We start from the raw sequence: 22,647 nt of genomic DNA, 5'->3' as shown, positions 1-22,647 counted from the left end.
ACCACGTCTTTTTGGCTTTCGTGGCTCCCTTTTCCCCACCTTCGTTCACATTTATTCAGCTCTTACTCAACTTGCTATGAACCAGACATTGTGTAAGGTGCATGAGCAAGACTGATACCAGTTCCTTATGGAGCACACCTTCTAAAGTGAGAAACAGATTATGCACAGGTAAACAGAAGAATAAAAAAAGTAATTTCAGCCTGGCCAATGTGGTTCAGTGGTTGAGTGTCACCTTTCATTTGCAGGTCAGGGCACATGCCGGGGTTGTAGGCTCGATCCCCAGTGGGAGGCGTACAGGAGGCAGCTGATCAATGATTCTCTCTCATCATTGATATTTCTATCTCTCGCTCTCCCTCTCTGAAATCAATAAAAATATTTTTTTTAAATAGGTAATTTCACAGAGTGTGGGTATTCCCAAGATTTAGCCCTCACACCTTCCTATGATCTCAGCCCCTCCTAGCGCATTATTGTTCATTCTTCCACCCAATTCCAGCCTCCATCCGTGACCTCACTCATAGGGCTCACCAGGCACACACATACAGCCGCTTTGTACCAAGTAGGACACAGTTGAGACCCAACCCCTGCCATCTCCCAGGCTAGCCTGATCTAGGTCTCTGGTCCCAAGAAGCCCCCAGTCTCCAACATCCACTAGTTATGGAGCCTCTAAAGACGAGCTCAGTTATCTTTCACATTTACTCTTTCTGACGGCCTCCATAGCAAGTATCAAGCTAGACTTCCTTCAAACAACAACAGCAACAACCACAGTTAAAATGTTGACAGTGCTTGCCCTATGCCATACACTGAATGTTCATCATCTCATTTAATCCTCACATCAGCCTGAGGAGGTAGAAACTAAAAGTATCCCATTGTACAGATGAGGAAACAGGTTCAGCGAGATTACAGGACGTGCCCAAGATCATACGCCAGAGATGGAACTTGGCATTTCAACCTGGGTCACTGCACTGAGAGCCTAAATGTATCAGCTTCGTATTGCTGCTTAACAAATCATCCCAAAACAGAGTGGCTTAAGCCAACAATCATTATTTGCTTATTTGTATGGTTTAGCAGTTTGGACATGTCTCAACTAGGATAGCTCTTTTCTGTTGCACATGGTCTTGTCTGGGCTTACTCCTGCCCTTGCCGTCAGCAAGGTGACAGGCTGGCTGGTCATATATGGCCTCATTCAGAGATCTGGCCACTGGGTTTGTGGCTGGAGTGCCTTGGTTCTTCGCGTGGCTTCTTCAGCAAGCTAGCTCAGGCTTCCTTACAGGATGACCTCCAAAAGGGAGAGAACAAAAGCAGCAAGGCCTCTCTTGAGGCCTAGGCTCAGAAGTGCCATAGGATTATTTTAAAAAATGTATTTATTATTTTTTGTTTTGTTTTATTATTGTTACTACTATTTTTAGTCTTCACTCAAGGAGTGAGGATATTTTTTCCATTGATTTTTTTTTTTTTTTCAGAGAGAGTGGAGGGAGGGGGGAGAGGAGAGAGAGAAACATCGATGTGAGAGAGAAACATCAATTGGTTGCCTTCCTACCCCCTTACCCCCTGACTGGGGATGGGGATCAAACCCGTGACCCTTTGGTCCTTGGGCCAACGTTCTAACCACTGAGCAACTGGCTAGGGCTAAATTTCTGTTTTTAAGCCACCCAGTCTGCTCTGGCAGCCCAAGTAGATTAACACAGGAGTCCTCGTTGTAGAAATGGTTTTTAAAGCCATGCAACTGGGTAAGATCTCCAAGGGAGTGAGCATAGACAGAGAAGAGAAGAGGACCAAGGACTGAGACTCCATCATTAAGAGATAAGAAAGGAGTCTGAGGCAGAGCAGCTAGGAGTGTGTCCTTGGGACCAGTAAGGAAAACAGTTCAAAGGGGGAGAGCTGGTGATCTGTGTCAAATGCTGCTGAGAGGTCAAGAAGATGAGAATCTTGCCCTAGCTAGTTTGGCTCAGTGGATAGAGCATTGGCCTGCGGGTGGAAGGATCCCAGGTTTGATTCTGGTCAAGGGCACATACCTCAGTTGCAGGCTTCTCCCTGGCCTGGGCCATGGTCGGGGCGCATGCAGGAGGCAATCTGTTTCTGTCTTTCCCTCTTTCTCCCACTTTCTCTAAAAATCAATGGAAAAATATCCTTGGGTGAGGAATAAAAATAAAAAAGAAAAAGATGAGAATCGAAAACTGAATTAGCAAAGTGGAGGGCGTTGTTGGGAAGGAAAGAGTTTAAGGAGAATGGTGGGAGCAAAAGCCTGATTGGAGTGGGGTTAAGAGAGAGTAGAGGATTTAAATACAGAAAGACAGAAAGGAAAAGGAAATCTCTTTTTAAGAGCATAAAGTCACCTAAAATCTAGACGAGTAAGAATTAGAAAATCACTGTTTAGCAGCCACCATAGTAATAATTGTTTCAGGGGAGATTCATTCATAGATGTTTCAATCAGTAGTAGATTAAACTTTGAGGAGAAACAGGATATTTGCATAGTCTTAGAGTTCTCACAAGATAGTTACTTTTTTAAAATTTTTTAACTTCTTTATTGTTTAAAGTATTACATAAGTCTCCCCCCCCCCCCATTGTCCTCTCCCCAGCCACTCCCACGCCCCAGCACATGCTTTCACCCCCATACTATCTGTGTCCATTGGTTATGCTCATATGCATGCATTCAAGTCCTTTGGTTGATCTCTTACCCCCATCTCCCCGGTCTTCCCTCTTACGTTGGATGGTCTGTTCGATGCTTCTATGACTCTGGCTCTATTTTTGTTTATCACTTTATGTTGTTCATTATATTCCACAAATGAGTGAGATCATGTGATATGTATCTTTCTCCAACTGGCCTATTTCACTTAGCATAATGCTCTCCAGGTCCATCCATGCTGTTGCAAATGGTAAGAGTTCCTTCTTTTATACAGCTGCATAGTATTCCACTGTGTAAATGTATCACTGATTTAAATCACTCATCTGCTGATAGGCGATTAGGCTGTTTCCAAATCTTAACTATTGTAAATTGTGCTGCTATGAAAGTAGGGGTGCATGTAGCCTTCCTGATTGGTGTTTCAGATTTCTTGGGATATTTTCGTAGAAGTGGGTTTGCTGGATCAAATGGGAATAACATTTTTGAGGAATCTCCATACTGTTTTTCACAGTGGCTGCACCAGTCTGCATTCCCACCAGCACTTGTCATTCTCGCCAGCACTTGTCATTTGTTGATTTGTTGATGATAGACATTCAGATAGGTGTGTGATGTATCTCATTGTCTTTTTGATCTGCATCTCTCAGATGATTAGTGACTTTGAGCATGTTTTCATATGTCTCTCGGCCTTCTGTATGTCCTCTTTTGTAAAGTGTCTATTTAGGTCCTTTGCCCATTTTTTGATTGGATTGTTTATCTTCCTTTTGTTAAGTTGCATGAGTTCCCTATAAATTTTGGAGATTAAACCCTTACCAGAGATATAATTGGCAAATATGTTCTCCCATGCAGTGGGCTTTCTTGTTGTTTGGTTGAAGGTTTCTTTTGCTGTGCAGAAGCTTTTTATTTTGAAGTAGTGCCATTTGTTAATTTTATCCTTAGTTTCCAGGAAATGTATCAGTAAAGATATTGCTATGACATAGGTCTGATATTTTTTGCTGTCTATGGATTCTTCTAAGATTTTTATGGTTTTCTGTATTAGGTTTAAGTCCTTTATCCATTTTGAGTTTATTTTGTTTGTAGTGTCAGTTGGTGGTCTAGTTTCATTTTTTTGCACATATCTGTCCAATTTTCCCAGCACCATTTATTGAAGAGACTGTCTTGACTCCATTGCATGCTCTTGCCTCTTGTCAAATATTAATTGAGCATAGTGGTTTGGGTGATTTCTGGCTTCTCTATTCTATACAATTGGTCTATATGTTGTTTCTTGTGCCAATACCAAGCAGTTTTGAGAACAGTGGTTTTGTAATATTGCTTGATATCTGATATTGTGATCCCTCCAACTTTGTTCTTCTTTCTCAGGATTGCTGCGGCTATTCAGTGTCTTTTTTTATTCCAGATGAATTTTTGGAGAGTTTGTTCTAGATCTGTGAAATGTGCCATTGGTATTTTAGTAGGGATTGCATTGAATCTATAGATTGCTTTGGGTAGTATGAACATTTTAATGATGTTGATTCTACCAATGCAAGAACATGATATATTCTTCCATTTGTTTATATCTTCCTCTATTTGTTTTTTCAATATCCTGTAGTTTTCTGAGTACAGGTCTTTTAACTTTTTAGTTAAGGTTATTCCTAGGTATCTTAATTTTTTTTGTTGCAATGGTAAATGGGACAGTTCTTTTTAGTTTCTCTTTTTTTTTTCTTTTACTTTTTTAAAAAATTTTGTTTTATTGCTTAAAGTATTACAAACAGTATTACATATATCTCCTTTTTTCCCCCTGCTTGACATTTCCCTGGCCTCCCCTATCCCCCAGTGTCTTGTGTCCATTGGTTATGCTTATATGCATGCATACTAGTCCTTCGGTTGACCTCTTACCCTCCCCTCCCCCAGCCCCCCAACCTTCCTCGGCATTCCTGCTGTAGTTTGACAGTATGTTCGATGATGCTCTGCCTCTGTACACAAGATAGTTATTAATTACAAAGAGTAAAATGGTAACTTTACAGTGAAGAAACCCAGCAGACAAATCAACCAACTGGTCAAAGGGAGCCTCACCATTAATGGGGCAAGTTGACATCATGTTCCTCCTGAGAAGGACACAGCATCCCTTCAGTGGTATTTCTGCCAGATAATGCTTAACTGATTAATGAACCCAAATTGAAGGGTATTTCTACAAAATGGTAGCCGGCTTGTACTCTTCAAAAATGTCGAGATCATGGATGACAAAGAATGACTGAGGAGCAGTTCTAGATTAAGGAGACCAAAGAGACACAAGAACTTAATACAGTGTGAGATCCTGGACCAGGAAACATTGGTTTTTCATTGCCTATAAAGGATAGTAGTGGAACGATTGGTGAAATTTGAGTAAGGTCTCTATATCCTATCTAATAAAAGAGAAACGTGGTAATTAGCGTACGACCGCTACCCTTCCCATTGGCTAATCAGGGCGATATGCAAATTAACTGCCAGCCAAGATGGCGGCTGGCAGCCAGGCAGCTTGAAACTAACATGAGGCTTGCTTGCTTCAGTGACGGAGAAAACCAACGTTCCCTGCCTGACTTGCCGGCCTCTGAGCCTGCAGTTTGAAACATTGTAACAAATATAGAAGCTAAACAAAACCCCAGAAACCTGCTTTTAGCAAGCCGGGATCTCAGAGCTGGAGTTATACATTGTTTCGATTATAGAACCCAAACAAACCAGATACCTGCTTTCAGCAGCAGAGGCCTCAGAGATGGAGCCAGAGCTAAAGCTGGCCCAGAATAAAAAAAGAAAAGAAAAAAAGGAGCAGTTGGGAGCTTCAGCCCTCAGCCCCTCACCCAGACTGGCCAGGCACCCCAGTGGGGACCCCCATCCTGAAGGGTGTGTGACCAGCTACAAACAGCCATCATCCCCTCACCCAGGCTGGCCAGGCACCCCAGTAGGGACCCCCACCCTGAAGGGTGTGTGACCAGCTACAAACAGCCATCATCCCCTCATCCAGGCTGGCCAGGCACCCCAGTGGGGACCCCCACCCTGATCCAGGACACCCTTCAGGGAAAACCAGCCAGCCCCACTCATGCACCAGGCCTCTATCCTGTATAGTAAAAGGGTAATATGCCTCCCAGCACCGGGATCAGTGGAGCCGCGAGGCCTCCCAGAACCAAGATGAGTGGAGCCGAGAGGCCTCCTGGCACCGGGATCAGCGTAACAGGGGGCAGTGCCCAAACCCCCTGATCGCCCTGCGGCTCTGTGTGTGACGGGCTGGGGCCACAACCTCCCTATCCACCCTGCTCTGTTCGTGACAGGGGAAGGCGCCCCAACCCCCTGATCAGCCCTGCTCTGTGGATGATAGAGGACGGTGCCCCAACCCCCCCCCCCCCCCATGGGCCCTACTCTGTGTGTGATGGGGTAGAGCCATAACTTCCCCATCAGCCCTGCCCTGAGTGTGACAGTGGCGGCGCCCCAACCCCCTGATCGGCCCTGCTCTGTGGGTGATAGAGGGCGGTGCTCCAACCCCCTGATCCGCCCTGCTCTGTGTGTGACAGGGGGAAGTGCCCCAACTCCCCTATCGGCCCTACTCTGTGAGTGACAGGGGGGAGCTCCTCAACCCCCTGATGGGCCCTGCTCTGTGTGTGACAGGGGAGAGCTCCCCCACCCCCAGATCGACCCTGCTCTGTGCGTGACAGGGGGGAGCTCCCCAACCCCCCTGATGGGCCCTGCTCTGTGCGTGACGGGGGGAGCTCCCCAACCCTCTGATCGACCCTGCTCTGTGCGTGACAGGGTAAGGAGCCCCAACCCCCCTGATGTGCCCTGTTCTGTGCATGACATGGGGCAGCGCCCCAACCCCAGGATTGGCCCTGCTCTGTGCGTGACGGGGTGGCGCCGCAACCTCCCCATTGACCCTGCCTTGAGTGTGACGGGGCGGTGCCCCAACCCCCCAATCGGCCCTACCCTGAGCGTGATTGAGGGTGGCATCGCAGCCTCCCGATCCGCCCTGCTCTGTGCATGACAGGGGTGGCGCCCCAACTCCCCAATCGGCCCTGCTCTGAGCCTGACCAGGGGCTGCACCTAGGGATTGGGCCTGCCCTCTGCCACCCGGGAGCAGGCCTAAGCTAGCAGGGCGTTATCTCCCAAGGGGTCCCAGACTGCGAGAGGGCACAGGCCAGGCTGAGGGACTCCCATTCCCCCCGAGTGCACAAATTTTTGTGCACCGGGCCTCTAGTTAGATAATAATATTGTATCAGTGTAAAAATTCTTGATCTTGGTTATTGTAAGAGAATGTCCCTGCTTTTAGGAAATACACACTGGTTTTAGGGATAAAGGACTCACGTCTACAACTTACTCTATAAGAGTTGAGGAGGAGGGAAGAAAGAGAAGGATAAACCAAAGATGGTAAAATCTGGGTGATTGATATTTGGGTATTTTTTGTACTATTTTTGTACCTTTTCTGTAATGGAAGGAGAGCAAGTAGAGACACTGAGGCAGTGGGTACAGACAACTTTTTGAGGGGTTTTGCTTTAGGACTGAGGATGGGGTGGTAGGTGGAGAGCAGAGTCGGGTTAGGAGAAGTTACTTCAATGCAGACATAATAGTTTATTTTTATGTTGATGAGAATGATTCAGTAGATTGGAAATGATGATGATGCCAGAGGGAGAAGACAGAGAAAGATGGGAGCTATACACAGATGGGACCACGGCTTGGGGCAGAGTATCCTTCCTATCTAATAAAAGACAAAAAGGGTAATTAACCATACCTCCACTACACTTCCCATTGGCTAATCAGGGCGATATGCAAATTAACTGCCAACAAAGATGGCGACCAGCAGCCATGCAGCTGAAGCGAGCAAGGGGCTTGCTTGCTCCAGTGATGGAGGAAGCCAAGGTTCCCCGCCTGCCGAGGCCCGGCTCTGAGCTCCAGAAGCAACAAAGTTTCAATTATAGAAGCTAAACAAACCCCAAATACCTGGTTTCAGCCGGACGGCTGTGGCCTCAGAGCTGAGAGTGCCAGTGACGGCAACAATGTTTCAATTATAGAAGGTAAATAAATCCCAGAATTAAGAAAAAAAAAGGAGAGGCTGGGAGATTCAGTCGCCTGCCAGCCTGAAAACAGCCCTCAGCCCCTCACCCAGACTGGCCAGGCACCCCAGTGGGGACCCCCACCCTGAAGGGGGTGTGACCAGCTGCAAACAGCCATCAGCCCCTCACCCAGGCTGCCCAGGCACCCAAGCGGGACCCCCACCCTGATCCGGGACACCCTTCAAGCCAAACCAGCTGGCCTCCACCTGTGCTCCAGGCCTCTATCCTATATAGTAAAAGGGTAATATGCAAACTGACCCTAACAGCAAAAAGACTGGGAATGACTGGTCACTATGACACACACTGACCACCAGGGGGGCAGACGCTCAATGCAGGAGCTGCCCTCTGGTGGTCAGTGTGTTCCCACATCGGGGAGCTCTGCTCAGCCACAAGCCAGGCTGATGGCTGCCAGTACAGCGGTGGTGGGAGCCTCTCCTGCCTCCTCAGCAGTGCTAAGGATGTCTGACTGCAGCTTAGGTCTGCTCCCCACTGGCAAGTGGACATCCCCCGAGGGCTGCCGGGCTGCCAGAAGGATGTCTGATTGCCATCTTAGGCCCAATCCCCTGGGGAGCCGGCCTAAGCCAGCAGGTGGTCATACCCTGAGGGGTCCCAGACTGAGAGAGGGCACAGGCTGGGCTGAGGGGACACCCCCCCCCCAGTGCACAAATTTTTGTGCACCGGGCCCCTAGTTTATAAATAAAAGCTTGTGAAAGTATTTTCTGATTGCTAGAATTTTCCCTGTGAAATAGGAAGCAAGATCCTCAGCTCAGACTAAGAATGGGAGAGAAGGTGATGGAGGTTTGAGGAGAAGATAGGAAGGAATTGCCTGGGGAGAAGAAATGGGCCAAGGGAACTGCAGTGTACTGAAGGCCCATTGGGCTTAGCAGTCAGGTAAGTAAAGTGAGACCAGTCCACATGGGGTGTGTTGTTCTTCAACCACATTGCACTGCGGGGGAATAAGCACAGAAGGACAGAGAGTTGGTATCAGCCATTGGGTGTTCCACCAGAGGGGAGCAGGGGCCTCTCTTAGGAGTGCGCAGTGCTTGAGGATAATGACACCCCAGGGGCTTTAAGCAGGGAGGAGGGAGGTGAGGACATGAGGGGGAAGGTGGTAGGCTCAATGAATCAGAGGTCTCAGTGGGACTGAAGGATTGTGGGAATTGGGGTACTGGAGAGAGTGAGCTGGAAAGATAGAAGGTGATAGGCTAGAAATTCAGGTAATGGCGGGGGTGGGTGGATGGGCGCAGGTAACGAATATGACAGGTTGGTGCCCGCAGTCAATAGCCAGCCATTGAGCCTTCAAATAATCACAGGCCTGGCCAACATCTGACTCTAACAAAGACCTACCCAACTGGTCCTTTCCAATGTTTCTGATTCACACACCAGTGAAGGAAAAAGTGGTTGTTTTAAGCCACTAAGTATTGGAGTGGTGTGTGATTCAGCAATAGTAACCAAACAGAATTGCTGGTTCCACTGGGGTTTCAAGGGCATAGTAAGTCCTAATGCCCTAAGGCATGGGTTTTCTGTAATGAAGCAACTTCTCCACTTCTTCCATTTGATAGTTAGAGACCCCAGGTTCCGAGAGGTTTAGTGACTTACCTAAACTTCCACAGCTAGTGAGTAGTGAGTTGGGCTCTGAGTCCAGGTAGTGTGGCACACATACACTGTTCCCAGTGCATGGCCTGGCGTCTGGCACATCTAGGCATGCTGAACAGTGAATTGAATTGTGCCTGGGATTACCTCTGCCTTCCATTTTCCCATTTTTTCCTTTCTTTCAAGTTGTATTGTATGTCTTAGTCCACCTGGTGGAGGAGATGGGCCATCTCTCCTCTGTGTGGTCTTTTAGTCTGCCAGTCCGTAGTTTCTCCAGAGTGCCTACTTGGGGGCAGACACTTCTCACGGTTCTCAGTATGCAGAAGGAAACAGAGCAGGGTCCCAGTGCAGCTCAATCAAGTGGGGAGAAGATAATTAGATGAATCTATCGTTGGAAACTGGGGTTATTGCTAGGAGAGACCAGTGGGTGGGGTATGAGAGAGCATAACAGGAAAAGCTGGCCTAGTGGAGGGAGGGAGGAGGGGTTGGCCTGGTGAGGGGAAGGAGTGAGTTGTTTATGAGCTGACCAAGGAGGAGAAGCACATGGGCACAGGTCGTAAGTCAGGAACGTGCTGGCGCATGAAGGGCCCATGGGAGAGCCCAATGTGCCCTGAACATACGTGGCGAGTGAGGAGTGGAGGCAGCATTGTGGGAAATGAGATAGGAGGAGTGGGCACGTTCCTGTGCACCAGGTAGAGAAGTGTAGCTTAAGGACAATAGGGAGCCATGGAAGGGTTAAGCAAGGGAGTGACTTTATATGAGTTTACATTTATGAGAGATCTCTGGCTGCTGGGTAGGAAGGGAGGAGGAAAGGAGTGTCTACATGAGAAGGAAGTGGTGGCAATGAAGAGGAATGCATCACTTTAGGACTTGGAGTTCACCACAGGGAAACTGAGTCCCAGTGCTTCCAGGGACAGCACCCCTCTTCCAGCTCTCCCGGTCTTGGGGCTCTCAGAGACTTCTTCCCTGTGGGGTAACAAGTAGGTGGTTGGATTGGGGGATAGGTGGCCAGGGAAGGTGACCCCTGACCTTTTCCTGGTGACCTGTGATATAGAATTGATAAGGTCCACGGGGACCTTACCCGGCGAAGGGGGCATGTCCTTAGAGGACCATTGAATCACTCTCCATCTAACACTGGGCAGGCCACTTCCCCTCTATGAGCCATAGTTTCTGCCTTGGTAACATGGAAAAAGATAGTACCTACCACACTTTGGTGACATCACCCCTATTTTACAGATGAGCAAACTGAGCCTCAGAGAGGGGGCGTTACTGTCCCAGTGTCACTCAGAGTAAGTGTCATAGCCAAGATTGGAACCCAGGCCAGAACCTGTGCTCTTGATCTCTCAGTTCCCCCATGTGCTCTTCCGGGGGCCTTGCAGGCTTGGAGAGATTCAGCTCACCCAACACGGTCTTTCCAGGAGGCCCAGGAAATCCAGGGCTGGATGCTGGGTTGTTAGGAGCATGGGCTGGAATTCCATATCCAGTCCCACTCAGGGACATTATTCTGTCTGAGCCTCAGCTTTCCCCTCTGTGAAATGGGATGACACTACACACCATGTAGCACCTGGCCGGGGAACTGTAAGGATATAATGAGTTGTACACAGAAGTCACTGGCCCAGCACAGTGCCTTTTGAATGCTTGCTGCCATTGTGATTGTCATGCAGTATAATTATGGGTTGAAACCCAGGGGACCCAGCGTTCCCAGTTGTTCCTTTTAACAACAGTTGCAATGCTTCTTTTCCAAAATGAAATTCCTGGATGATATAACCTACTGACACATAATTTTCAACATAAATAATATCCTACTTGTAATATAAAAGAAAAAGTGAAATTAGTTTAGAATAAATTACTATGTAAATATTTGAGCAAAATACATAGGAAACATTACAAAGTAGTTGGGAGGTTATGGTTTTTGTGGAATCACCGTGAATCTGCGGGCTGAATCAGGAGCTCTGGTAACTCAAACACCACGACCTCATCATGGCAGTGATCCTCCAAAATGCGAGCAGTTCTAGGTAAAGTCCTGAACCAAACGTGACCCGGTCTGGTTCCAACTTATGTGGAGGTCACTTTCCTGGGAGGGTCACTATACATTAAAACCAAGCAAATACACTCTATGCTGGGAAAGGCAAAATTATAGAGACAATAAAAAAGGCAATGGTTGCCAAGGATTTGGGGAGGGAGGAGGGATGAATAGATGGAGCAGAGGGCATTTTTTGGGCAGTGGACTTCTGTGTGATACTGTAATGATAAATACAGGACATGCATTTTTTAAAAAAATATTTTTTAATTGATTTCAGAGAGGAAGGAAGAGGGAGAGAGAGAAACATCAATGATGAGAGAATCATTGATCAGCTGCCTCCTTCACGCCCCCCACTGGGGATTGAGGCTGCAACCCCTGGCCTGTGTCCTGGCCAGGAATTAAACCGTGACCTCATGCTTCATAGGTCAACACTCAACCACTAAGCAACACTGGCCGGGCGCATTGTGCATTTTTCAAAATCCATAGAGCTGTGCAACACCAAGAGCGAGCCTTAATATAAACTATGGATTTTAGTTAATAATGCATCAGCATTTATCCTTCATTTGTAACAAAGGTATCCTAAAGTATTAGTAATAGGAAAAACTGTGTGTGTTGGGAAGAGGGAGAATGAGGTACTCTGTCATTTCTGCATAATTTTTCTATAAACCTAAAACTGTTATAAAAAATAAAGTCTAGTAAAAATGAACAAAACAAAACCCCCCACACACATAGTGTTTGTGTGTGAAATAGAATTTGGTCCCAGGCTCAGATAACTAAAAACAGGGTTTCATCTATGCCAATTACTAAAGGGAACTGAATACCACACAGGACTTGGGACTCATTTGGGGGATGTCTGCACCCCTGCTCCCCTCCCGCTGGATGCCTGGGGCAATCACTGGGGACTGCCCAGCTCCGGGTGGTACTGCCCCACTTAGGATCTAGACCTTGCCCTCTGCCCCTTTACATGAAGAACATCCTTCAGAACTCACAGCCACCTGCTTGCTGATCTTGGGTGACGGTGATGTGGTTGCTTGATTGAAAACTCTCCCCAGCCTCAGGAACCTCAGGGTGCCAGTGTGGACACGGCTCACCCTTCCGTTTCCAGAATCCCTACTTCAAATCTGGACCCCAGCCACTTACTCATTGTGTGAACTTGAGTGAGTCAGATCACTTCACTGGGCTTCAGTTTCCTCACTGGTGGGAAAGAGGGTGGTAATACTTGCCTCACTGAGTATATTTATTCATTCAGACAATATCTATTGAGCACCTACTGTTTGTACTGGGGTTACAACAGTGAACAAAAGAGGTAAACATCCCTGCCTTATTGAAACTCATGGTCTCATAAGGAGGATAGACAAAAGTCAAATAAATATATAAGATAATGCCAAGAATGAAGAAAAAGGGGCCATCAGTTCAGGTCCCTCCCTGCTGCAGAGAGCTTTTCTGTAATAAAAATTCTGCTTAAACAAAGAAAACAGGGTCACAGACAGAAAGACAGTAGGGCAAGAGCTCCATAGTGAGTGCAGTCATGGAAGGCTTCCCAGAGGAGATGGCATTTGAAAGGAATCTGAATGAGAGAAGGAGCAAGCCATGCAAGTGTGGAGTAAGAGCATTCCAGGCAGAAAGAACAGCAAATAACAAAACCTTGAGGTAAGAACATGCTTGGTGTATCTGAGAAACAGCAAGGATGCCAGTGTGGCTGACAGGGAGTGTGTGAGAGGAGAGAGGAAGTTAGGACAGAGCAACTGTGTAAGGAATCTGGGTTTTATTCTAAGCATAGCAGGAGGAAGCTTGAAGTTATTGAAGCCCTCCCATGTTGTATGTTCTTGCATGTGAGAAAGTAGACACACTCTAAAGAAATGATGGCGAACCTTTTGAGCTCGGTGTGTCAGCATTTTGAAAAACCCTAACTTAACTCTGGTGCCATGTCACATATAGAAATTTTTTGATATTTGCAACCATAGTAAAACAAAGACTTATATTTTTGATATTTTATATATTTAAATGCCATTTAACAAAGAAAAATCAACCAAAAAAATGAGTTCGCGTGTTACCTCTGACACGCGTGTCATAGGTTCGCCATCACTGCTCTAAAGCCATCCTTCTGTCCATGACCCTGGTCTGGGTCCTTTCAGTGGGAAGTGTCAAAAAGGGCTGGCGGTGGAAGCAGCAGTGAGGCTGTAGTTCCCATAAAGTGCCACCAGGTGGCGACTCTAGGTTGTGTTACTAACTGGTGGATTATTGATTCCAGAGTGGTGGTTTCCAAACATCATCAGATCATCGGGAGGGCTTGTTAAAACACCAGTGGATGGACTCCACCTTCAGAAGGTCTGATCTGTAGTTCTGGGGCGGGGCCCAAGAATCTGCATTAACAAAAAGTTCCAGGTGATGTTGATGCTGCTGGTGCAGGGACCCCACTGTAAAAGACCCCAGGGTAGAAACACAGTTGGGTTACAATGGTGTCTGACCAAAATGCTCCATATCTTCCCATCATATTTAGAATTACATCTAGGTCTCTTGCAGATCCCTTCCCCTCATTCCCACCATGATTCAGGTCCTGCTTTCTTCCCTCAACTCATCTCCTGCCAGTTGCCAAACTATGGCCACAACGTTCCTTGAAGCCTCATCTTGCATCAGGACCTTTGCATATGCTGGACCTCCCACCTGGGATGCCTTTCCCCCAGCTTTTCCATTGGCTGGCATCCTCTCATTCCTCACGTCTCAGCTGGAATGTCACCTCTTCAGGGAGTCTTCTCCGGCCGCTCTCTGAGGCTGGCAGCCCTGCTCATGTTCATCCTGTTCTTTTCCTTCTTAGAGCTTGTGGTGATTTTGATTATTTAGCCTCTACCTTAGTTAACCAATCATCTGTCTCTTGTTTAGACTTTAGGCCCTTAAAGGCAGTGACTATGTCTGTCTTGTTTTGTGCTTTACCCCAAATGCCCAGGACAGTGCTTGGCAGCAGGTAGACACCCAGAAAATAATGGTTGAATAAATGACAAAAAAAGATGAAGGGCTTAAGCAAACAAAAAACCTCATTGACACAGATAACAATATGGTAATTGCCAGAGGGAAAAGGGGGTGGGCGAAGTAGAAGAGGGTATAGGGGGGCCCACCGGCTCTGTGGTTTAGCATCGACCTATGAATCAGGAGGTCCTGGTTCAATTCTCCGTCAGTGCACATTACCGGGTCTTGGGCTCCATCCCCAGTAGGGGGCGTGCAGGAGGCAGCCAATCAATGATTTTCTCTCATTGATGTTTCTCTCTCTCCCTCTCCCTTCCTCTCTGAAATCAATAAAAAAAAATTGTTAAAAAAAGGAGGGGAAAGGGGGAATAAATAGAGATGGAAGGAGACTTGAGATGGTGAACACAATACAGTACACAGATGATGGATTATGGAATTGTACACCTGAAACCTATAAAATTTATTAACTAACTAGAGGCCCGGTGAACAAAAATTTGTGCACTGGGGGGGGAGGGGGGAGTCGCTCAGCCCGGCCTGTGCCCTCTTGCAGTCTGGGACCCCTCGGGAGATAACGACCTGCTGGCTTAGGCCTGCTCCAGGGTGGCAGAGAGCAGGCCTAATCCCTAGGTGCAGCCCCTGGTTGGGCTCAGAGCAGGGCCAATTGGGGAGTTGGGGCGCCGCCCCCTGTCATGCACAGAGCAGGGCGGATTGGGAGGTTGCGCTGCCACCCTCAGTCATGCTCAGGGTAGGGCCGATTGGGGGGTTGGGGCACCGCCCCCTGTCACACTCAAGGCAGGGTCGATGGGGAGGTTGCGGCGCCACCCCCTGTCATGCATAGAGCAGGGCCCATCAGGGGGTTGGGGAGCTCCACCCTGTCACGCACAGAGCAGAGCGGATCAAGGGGTTGGGGCGCCGCCACTCTCACACTCAGGGCAGGGCCAATGTGGAGGTTATGGCTCTACCCCGTCACACACAGAGTAGGGCCCGTGGGGTGGGGAGGTTGGGGCACCGCACCCTGTCACACACAGAGCCGCAGGGCGATCAGCGGGTTGGGGAGCTCCCCCCTATCAGGCACAGAGCAGGGCCGATCAGGGGGTTGGGGTGCTTTCCCTGTCAGGAATAGAGGAGGGCCGATAGGGAGGTTGTGGCCCCGGCCCCTGTCACACACAGAGCCGCAGGTCGATCAGGGGGTTTGGGCGCTGCCCACTGTCATGCTGATCCCGGTGCCGGGAGGCCTTGCGGCTCCGCTGATCCTGGTGCTGGGAGGCATATTACCCCTTTACTATATAGGATAGAGGCCTGGTGCATGGGTGGGGTTGGCTGGTTTGCCCTGAAGGGTGTCCTGGATCAGTGTGGGGGTCCCCACTGGGGTGCCTGGCCAGTCTGGGTGAGGGGCTGAGGGCTGTTTTCAGGCTGGGACTGAAGCTCCCAACTGCTCCTTTTTTCTTTTTTCTTTTTTTTTTTTTTATTCTGGGCCAGCTTTAGCTCTGAGGCTTGGCTCCTGCTCTGAGGCCTCAGCTGCTGAAAGTAGGTATCTGGTTTGTTTAGGTTCTATAATCAAAACTCTGTATCAACTCCAGCTCTGAGATCCCTGCTTGCTGAAAGCAGGTTTCTGGGGTTTTGTGTAGCTTCTATATTTGTTACAATGTTCAAACTGCAGGCTCAGAGGCCAGCAAGGCAGGTGGGGAACGTCGGAGTCCTCAGTCACTGAAGCAAGCAAGCCTCATGTTCAGTTTAAGCTGCCTGGCTGCCAGCCGCCATCTTGGCTGGCAGCTAATTTGCATATCGCCCTGATTAGCCAATGGGAAGGGTAGCGGTCGTACACCAATTACCATGTTTCTCTTTTATTAGATACGATGTCATTAGGTGAGCAGGGACTCCGTGGAAAGGAGACTTATGGATTGTGTGATGTGAGGCATCACCTCATGCTAATCCCAGGCCTGAACTCAGAGTTCTCTGGAAGGAAATCAAGATGAATGAGACCATGCTTGCAAATAGTTTTGCATTCTTTTTGTTTGTTTGTTTTGCATTCTTTTGAGTGTTCCTAGCTCCCTGTCCACCTCATTTGATGAGCATAGGGATTGCTGCTCAAAGTTCTGGGTTGTTGGGCAGAGATGCTACCCAAATAACAAGCCAAGAGGCATTCAGCACTTTAAAGTTCTTCCATTATTGCATTGCATTCTCAGGTTTTAAAAAAATCCCAAACTTGGAAATAAAACAAAAGGAGAACTGCATGTTCTTTGAGTACCATTGTCTAACAGACCCACTCCAGGGTTAGTTAAGTAACTCTCTAGGGGGACAGATATTTGTTTGACTTGTCATTTCCTTATGTATTGGGGCCCAAACTCAGGAAAGTTATGGGCTCACTTGTAGATTTAAGTTGCAAATCATTTGTCTCCAGTAGAAAAGATCACCCCAAAGGTTACATTTGTTTGGTCCTGCAGGACATTAACCAGTTTCACTTTGCAATCCTGTTTCAGCATTTTGTCTTCGGTTAGCTATAAACCTTTCAGACTCTCTAACACTTTTAGAAGCAGCTTCACTGCTGACGGGGTAATACCAATGAATCACATATGATTTTGGCATGTGCTCACTTCTTATTGGTATGAGAGCCATGTTTCTAACTTTCAGAAAATTAGCTTTTGGGACCAGCACCATCTTTGAGAGAGGGGCTGATGGTGTCTGTTGTCCACATGGGTCTAGTGAAGCTCAGAGAGGTAGAGTAATTGTCTCCACAGGCAAAAGCTGGGACTTAACCCTTGGTTGGCCTGACCACAGAGCCCCCAGCCACATCCAGGTGCCCTGTGCTATTCTGGGCACTTTACAAACTCATCCAAGTTAATTCTCTCAACTCAACAAATCCAATAAAGTATTACTCTTTCACTGTTAGAGATGAGGAGTCTTAGGGGAAGAGCTGGAAATGAAGTCACCCAATGTCAGTGACTTCGAAGGCTGATGTCAAGCATTTTGGAGTCAAATAGACCTGAGTTTCAACTCTGGCTCTCACTCTCCCTAGCTATGTGACCTCAGGCAAGTTGCTCACCCAATTCCTCTGCACTGCATTTTAAGATAGGAACAAGAACCTATCGGATGTAGTAGCTGTTGCTAATGTTTACAAACAAATCTAGGCCTGCGCGGCCCCTTCCCCCGCAGTGCTCAGTGCTGCCAGCCTGCCTCATTTTGGAACCAGGAGGGGAAATGCAGTTGATCTTGTTCGGAATCTGGAGGAAAAGTGAGGTTGATCTGGCATTGACCACTGCCAGGCTGGCTGGGATCAGAAGGATTCTGGGAGAATAGGCAAGTGCCTGGGAAAACCGGGGAGAGGTATTGCTAAACAGGAGTTGGGGGGGAGCTCAAAGGAGTCCCCAGGGCGGTAGGGTGGGTGCAGGTATGGGGGGCTGGACAAGGACTCCAGTCTGCCAGGCAGGAACAACAATAAAGCTTGGGCTTAAGGGAGGCAGCCTGAGCTTACAAATCTGTAAAATGGAATAGTAATGACTCTTCCCTGTTTGGGATTATTGTGAGGCCCCTGCGGGATGGTGAGTTTCACTGGAAGTGTGCTATTCTAGAGTGTTCTCTGGGACTTTACCCCTGTCTTAAAGTTAATGGACCCTTGACTGTGGCCTTTGTGAAACCTGAGGATGTTATCGATCATGTAATAAGGATGATGGCAAATAACATCTGCAATAGCTTAGGGCCACTGGGAGGTTGTCCTTCAGTTCTGGGCTCCTTGGGTCAGAAATAGCACAAATACACAGCCAGTGGTGTTTAGGGCTTTGCAGTTTACAAAGCCCTTCTGCATTATTGCCTTGCACCCTTGTGCTAAGATAAATTCTGAGGCACAGAGAGGTTGAGTGACTTGCCTAAGGCTACACAGCTGGCAAGTGGTAGCGCTGGATTTGGAGCACAAATAGCCTAGTTCCACAGCTGGCCTCTGAGTGGAGATATGAGTTACACAGCAAACTGACCTGGGGAGGGACCTGAGGCTCCTCTGACCACATCTGCCTGTCCACTGTTCTCCACATCTGTTCCCTGGAAATTGCTGGAGGTGAGGGGAGTGGCTGGAGTGGGTGCTGAGCCTGAGGGGGAGGCTTTCGATCCAGCCCAGAAAGGTGGGGAAGGAGAGGATGAAGGAAGGTATCTAACTTCCCCCTAGAGCAGCTGAGGGGAAAGACAAAGGCCCAAGGAGATGTTCTAGGGACCAGATGAGGAGGAATGGAAGAGGCTGGGAGGTGGAAGGAACAGCTGTAAGGGGAGGAAGTAAAACTGAAACAGGGCTGGGGTGTTGTGGGGGCAGGCCAGTCTCTTACAGGTGGCAGGACCCTGAACGGAGTAGAGGTCTTTTTTTCTCAACAGATGCCCCATGTGCTAAGCAATACTGAGGCAAGCCCAGGGTCCCTGTCCTTGGTGACTCACACATTTGAGCCCAGCTGAATGACCAGATGGCCACTATCTGGGGCCTTCTTCCCTCTCTTCCTTCCTCCCTCCCTCCCTCCCTCCCTCCCTCCCTTCCTTCCTCCTTCCTTCCTTCCTCCCTCCCTCCCTTCCTTCCTTTCTCCCTTCCTTCCTTCCTTCCTTCCTTCCTCCCTCCCTCCCTCCCTCCCTCCCTCCCTCCTTCCTTCCTTCCTTCCTTCCTTCCTCCCTCCCTCCCTCCCTCCCTCCCTCCCTCGCTCCTTCCTTCCTTCCTTCCTTCCTTCCTTCCTCCTTCCTTCCTTCCACAACTATCTATGGAGGGCTCACCATGTGCCAGGCTGGGCTCCCAGCAGGAAACAACGTCCCTCTTCAAGGAGCTGCCAATCTCATGGGGAGATGAACAAAACACAATGAACAAATCAGTGTACCATCTCACATGAGACTGTAAAGCCAGTGAGGGGATGGTGAGTGGCTGGAGCAGAGCTGTTTTCTGAGGGTGGTCAAGGAGGACCTTGCTGAAGAGGTGACATTTCAGCAAAGAGCTGAAGGAAGTGAGGACGCAGCTGTGTGAGTCTGGAGAAGAGTGTTCAGGCCGAGGAAACAGCCAGTGCAAAGGCCCTGTAGCAGGAGCCTGCTCAGCAAGGGGGAGGGCGAAAGGCCGAGAGGCCAGTGTGGATGGGCACAAGTGAGTGAAGTGAGTGATGGGAGATGGAGGGCAGACAGGAGAACATGGGCTGAGGCAGGGAGCCCCGGGGGGCTTGTGCAGCCGCTGGGCATCCACCGTGGCAGCTTGGCCGACAATTGGGGGCCACTAAATATGAAAGAAAATACCAATGTCTTGCATGCTTATTGCTAGTCTGGCATTATTCTAAATGCTTGATGTTTGCTGTTCTTTGAATCCTCACTATAACTTTTAAGGTAGGTAGTTTTTTCTTAATGTACTTGTCCATTGATATCTACACAGATGATCTCTTTTCCCCTTTTTTCTTTTTTATTGAGTCAAAATTTAATAACACAAATTAACCATTTAAAGTTGACAGTTCAGTGGCATTTAGTGCATTCACGATGTACAACCACCACCTCTGTCTGGTTTCAAAACACTTTATCACCAAAAGAAAACCTCGTACCCATTAAAGGTAAGTAGTGTTTTCCCCTTATTTTACAGATGAACATGGCAGGTAGAGGCACTTGTCCCAGATCACACAGCCAGGAAGTGGAACAAGCTGGCTACAGTTCCGGCATTCCCAGGTAAGGAGGGCATGCCTGCGCCCCTGCTGGGATTTTGTTTATGGAAGGGATGGGGAGCATTTGAGGCCAGAAAAGAGGGAACCATCTGGAAGGTGGAACAGTGACCCCCTGGAGGCAGGCTGAGTTCAAATCCCCTTTCTCCCACCTGCCAGCTGTGTGATCTTGAGCAAGACCCCTCTCCCTCCACCTTTCTCCTTTTCTGTGAAGGGGAGATAGTATGAACACCCACTTCATTGGGTGCTGGGGGAAGTGAGTTATCCATGAACAGTATGTGCTCAGTAAACAGCAGCCTGCGTTTGCTTCGCAGCATTCTGCTCCTGGAAATAAGTTTGGCAGGTTTCTAAATGCAACCTCACATGTTGGGACTTACAAACCATCTGGAAGGAGGCACCCTCCATTACCAGAGAACACAGACTGACTGGTAAGTGATGATAGATTCTCAAAGTTGAGAGCATGGTGCTAATTTTTAAAAACAATTGTATCAGGATGTTATTAACATAACATCAGAGGTACTTAAGGTTATCCATCTTAAGTGTGTCTCTTTCCATGGGTTTTGACAAATGTACACCCTGTGTAACCACCACCCAATCAGGACCAGATCATTTCCATCACTCCCAAATACCTGTGCCCCTCACCCACCAACCCGTCTCCTGGGCCCAGGCCACCGTTTATTTGATGTCTGTCACTATCTCTTGGTTTTGCCTCTCCTAGAATTTCATATAAATGGAATCAGACAGCATGTACTGTTTTGTGCCTGGCTCTTCATTAGTCTTAATGTCTCTGAGATTCACCCATGTTGTTGTATCAGTAGTTTGCTTCTTTTTATTGCCTAGGAGTATTCCCCAAATATTGCTTAAACACCTCCAATGGGTAATTTTTTATGTGGTGCAGAGTCTGCCTTCAGTACGTGTCCAAAAATCCTCTACCTTTCCTTCCTGATCCTTGGCTACAGCTTCACCCATGCGAAGGAGAGCCCAGCTCTGAGTGGGTCCTGGGGGGGCGGAAGAAGCTCTCACTCTTGGGGTGGACCACCCTAAAACAAGCAAACCCCACTCTTGCCAGCCTTGATTACTCTCTTAGTAAAGCTCTGCCATCTTCTCTCCTCTGTGGACTCACTCCCAGAGCTGATGAGGGCCAGGGGTGGGTATGGGCGTTTGAGGATATAAGTCCTGCCTAGGCTGCTACCCATTGTGTGATCCTCAGCCAGCCACATTCCCTCTCCAGTCTCAGTTTCCTCCTCCCTAAAATGGGAATGAATATGTCTGCCTCACCGGGCAGTTGAGAAGGCCCAATGAGATAATTTGTCCATGGTTTGGGGAGGAGAAGAGGCCTCCAGGAAGAGGCAAGGATTTCATGCCACAGGTATTTATTGAGCATCTACTATGTGTCAGGCACTTGCTTGGTTTTGGGGATGTGATGGCAAACAAGAATATCACTGTTCTTGTTCTCAGAGCTTTAATGGTGGTGGGAGAACAGGAGACAGAGGAGGGCACCCTGGCATGGGGCATGGCACACAAAAGGGTGTAGAGGTGGGATGGAGAGGAGGCATTAGCCAGAGTTCAGCCTGCGGTGGCTGGCAGAGCAGGGATGGGGAAGAGGGAGAAGCCTTCTCCTACCCTAAGCCATGGGATAACATAGGGGAACCTCAGATATCAAGTTCAGTTCAGGGCTCTTGCCCAGGCAAAACTGGAATTCCCCTTGTAGAGGAGCAAGGAAGGAGCCCTTGCTACCAGGCTATGGGGGACCACCTTCCTGTTCCTGTCACATAGCCCTCCCTTGTCTGAGAGTCCCAGCCCCAGGCTTGGAACCTCCCCAGCAGGGACGTCCCTCCCCAAAGAGGCCAGGACCCTGGTAAAATGTCTGGGGTGCTCATGACAACATTTCTCATCTGGTCCCCAAATCAATTCCTGCTTGGGAATCTCATTTCATTGAGTCCCCGGGGCCCAGTTCTTAGCCTCTAGGCTGGATTAGACCATGCCCTGGCCTAGGAATTAATAAAAGACTCATGTATGTGTGTGTATGTGTGTGTGTGTGTGAGAGAGAGAGAGAGAGAGAGAATATATGTAAGAGATGAGTGTGTGAGAATGAGTGAGTGTGAGAGAGAATGAATGTGAATATGTCAGTGTCGGTGAATGAGTGTGTGAGAATGAGTATGATTATTGTATGAGAATGACTGAGTGAGAGATTAAGAAAGTGTGTGTATGTGTGAAAGAGAATGAATGTGAGTGTGTGTGTATGGGAGTGAGTGGAGCATGAACGATCACTTCTGTCGGGACCAGGCAGCTGGACTAATGGTCCATTTCCCCCTGGTTTGGAGTCCCCCTCATAGCCCCCAGCTGCCCTGATGGGCCAGGTCAGCCCCCCCTCCCCCAGGAACCCCCAGCCGCTCCCCATTCGGCTTTCCTTGTATTGTGCATGGCCTGGTTCCTCGAGGAAATGGGGCGGCTGTTTGGGTGCGGGGGCGGCCGCCAGCAGCCCCACCCCCTTCCCCCCATTGTCACTCCTGGCTTTGGCCCTTAGCCCCTGCTGCCGACACTAAAAATAGCTCTGCTCACAGGGAGACAGCCACACCCCTGAGTGGGCCTCCAGGCTTGGTGGAGGTCAGGATTGCCAGCACAGAGCTGTCCCAGGGGTGAGGGCCCCCACAAGAGACCCAGGTCAGAGCACATTGGGGCCTTCCTCCCTTCTCTAAGCCTCAGTTTCCTCATCTGTAAAACGGGGATAAGGATACCTCCTGCTGG

The 22,647-nt window shown here is 48.5% G+C and overlaps 1 long non-coding RNA gene across 1 annotated transcript in view; it reads left to right on the top strand.

Annotated features, from left to right (window-relative positions):
* The window catches only part of LOC308523154, a 61,809-nt gene that overhangs the window by 1,596 nt on the left and 37,566 nt on the right, over positions 1-22,647 (top strand). Inside the window, exon 2 of the long non-coding RNA XR_013996302.1 lies at positions 19,824-19,906. This is a non-coding gene — a long non-coding RNA (uncharacterized lncRNA). The remainder of the gene's footprint in view (positions 1-19,823; positions 19,907-22,647) is intronic.

The sequence above is a fragment of the Myotis nattereri genome (assembly GCF_964212035.1).
Source record: "Myotis nattereri genome assembly, chromosome: 8".
In the NCBI taxonomy this organism is placed as follows: Eukaryota; Metazoa; Chordata; class Mammalia; order Chiroptera; family Vespertilionidae; genus Myotis; species Myotis nattereri.
This window is presented reverse-complemented; position numbering and strand designations above follow the sequence as displayed.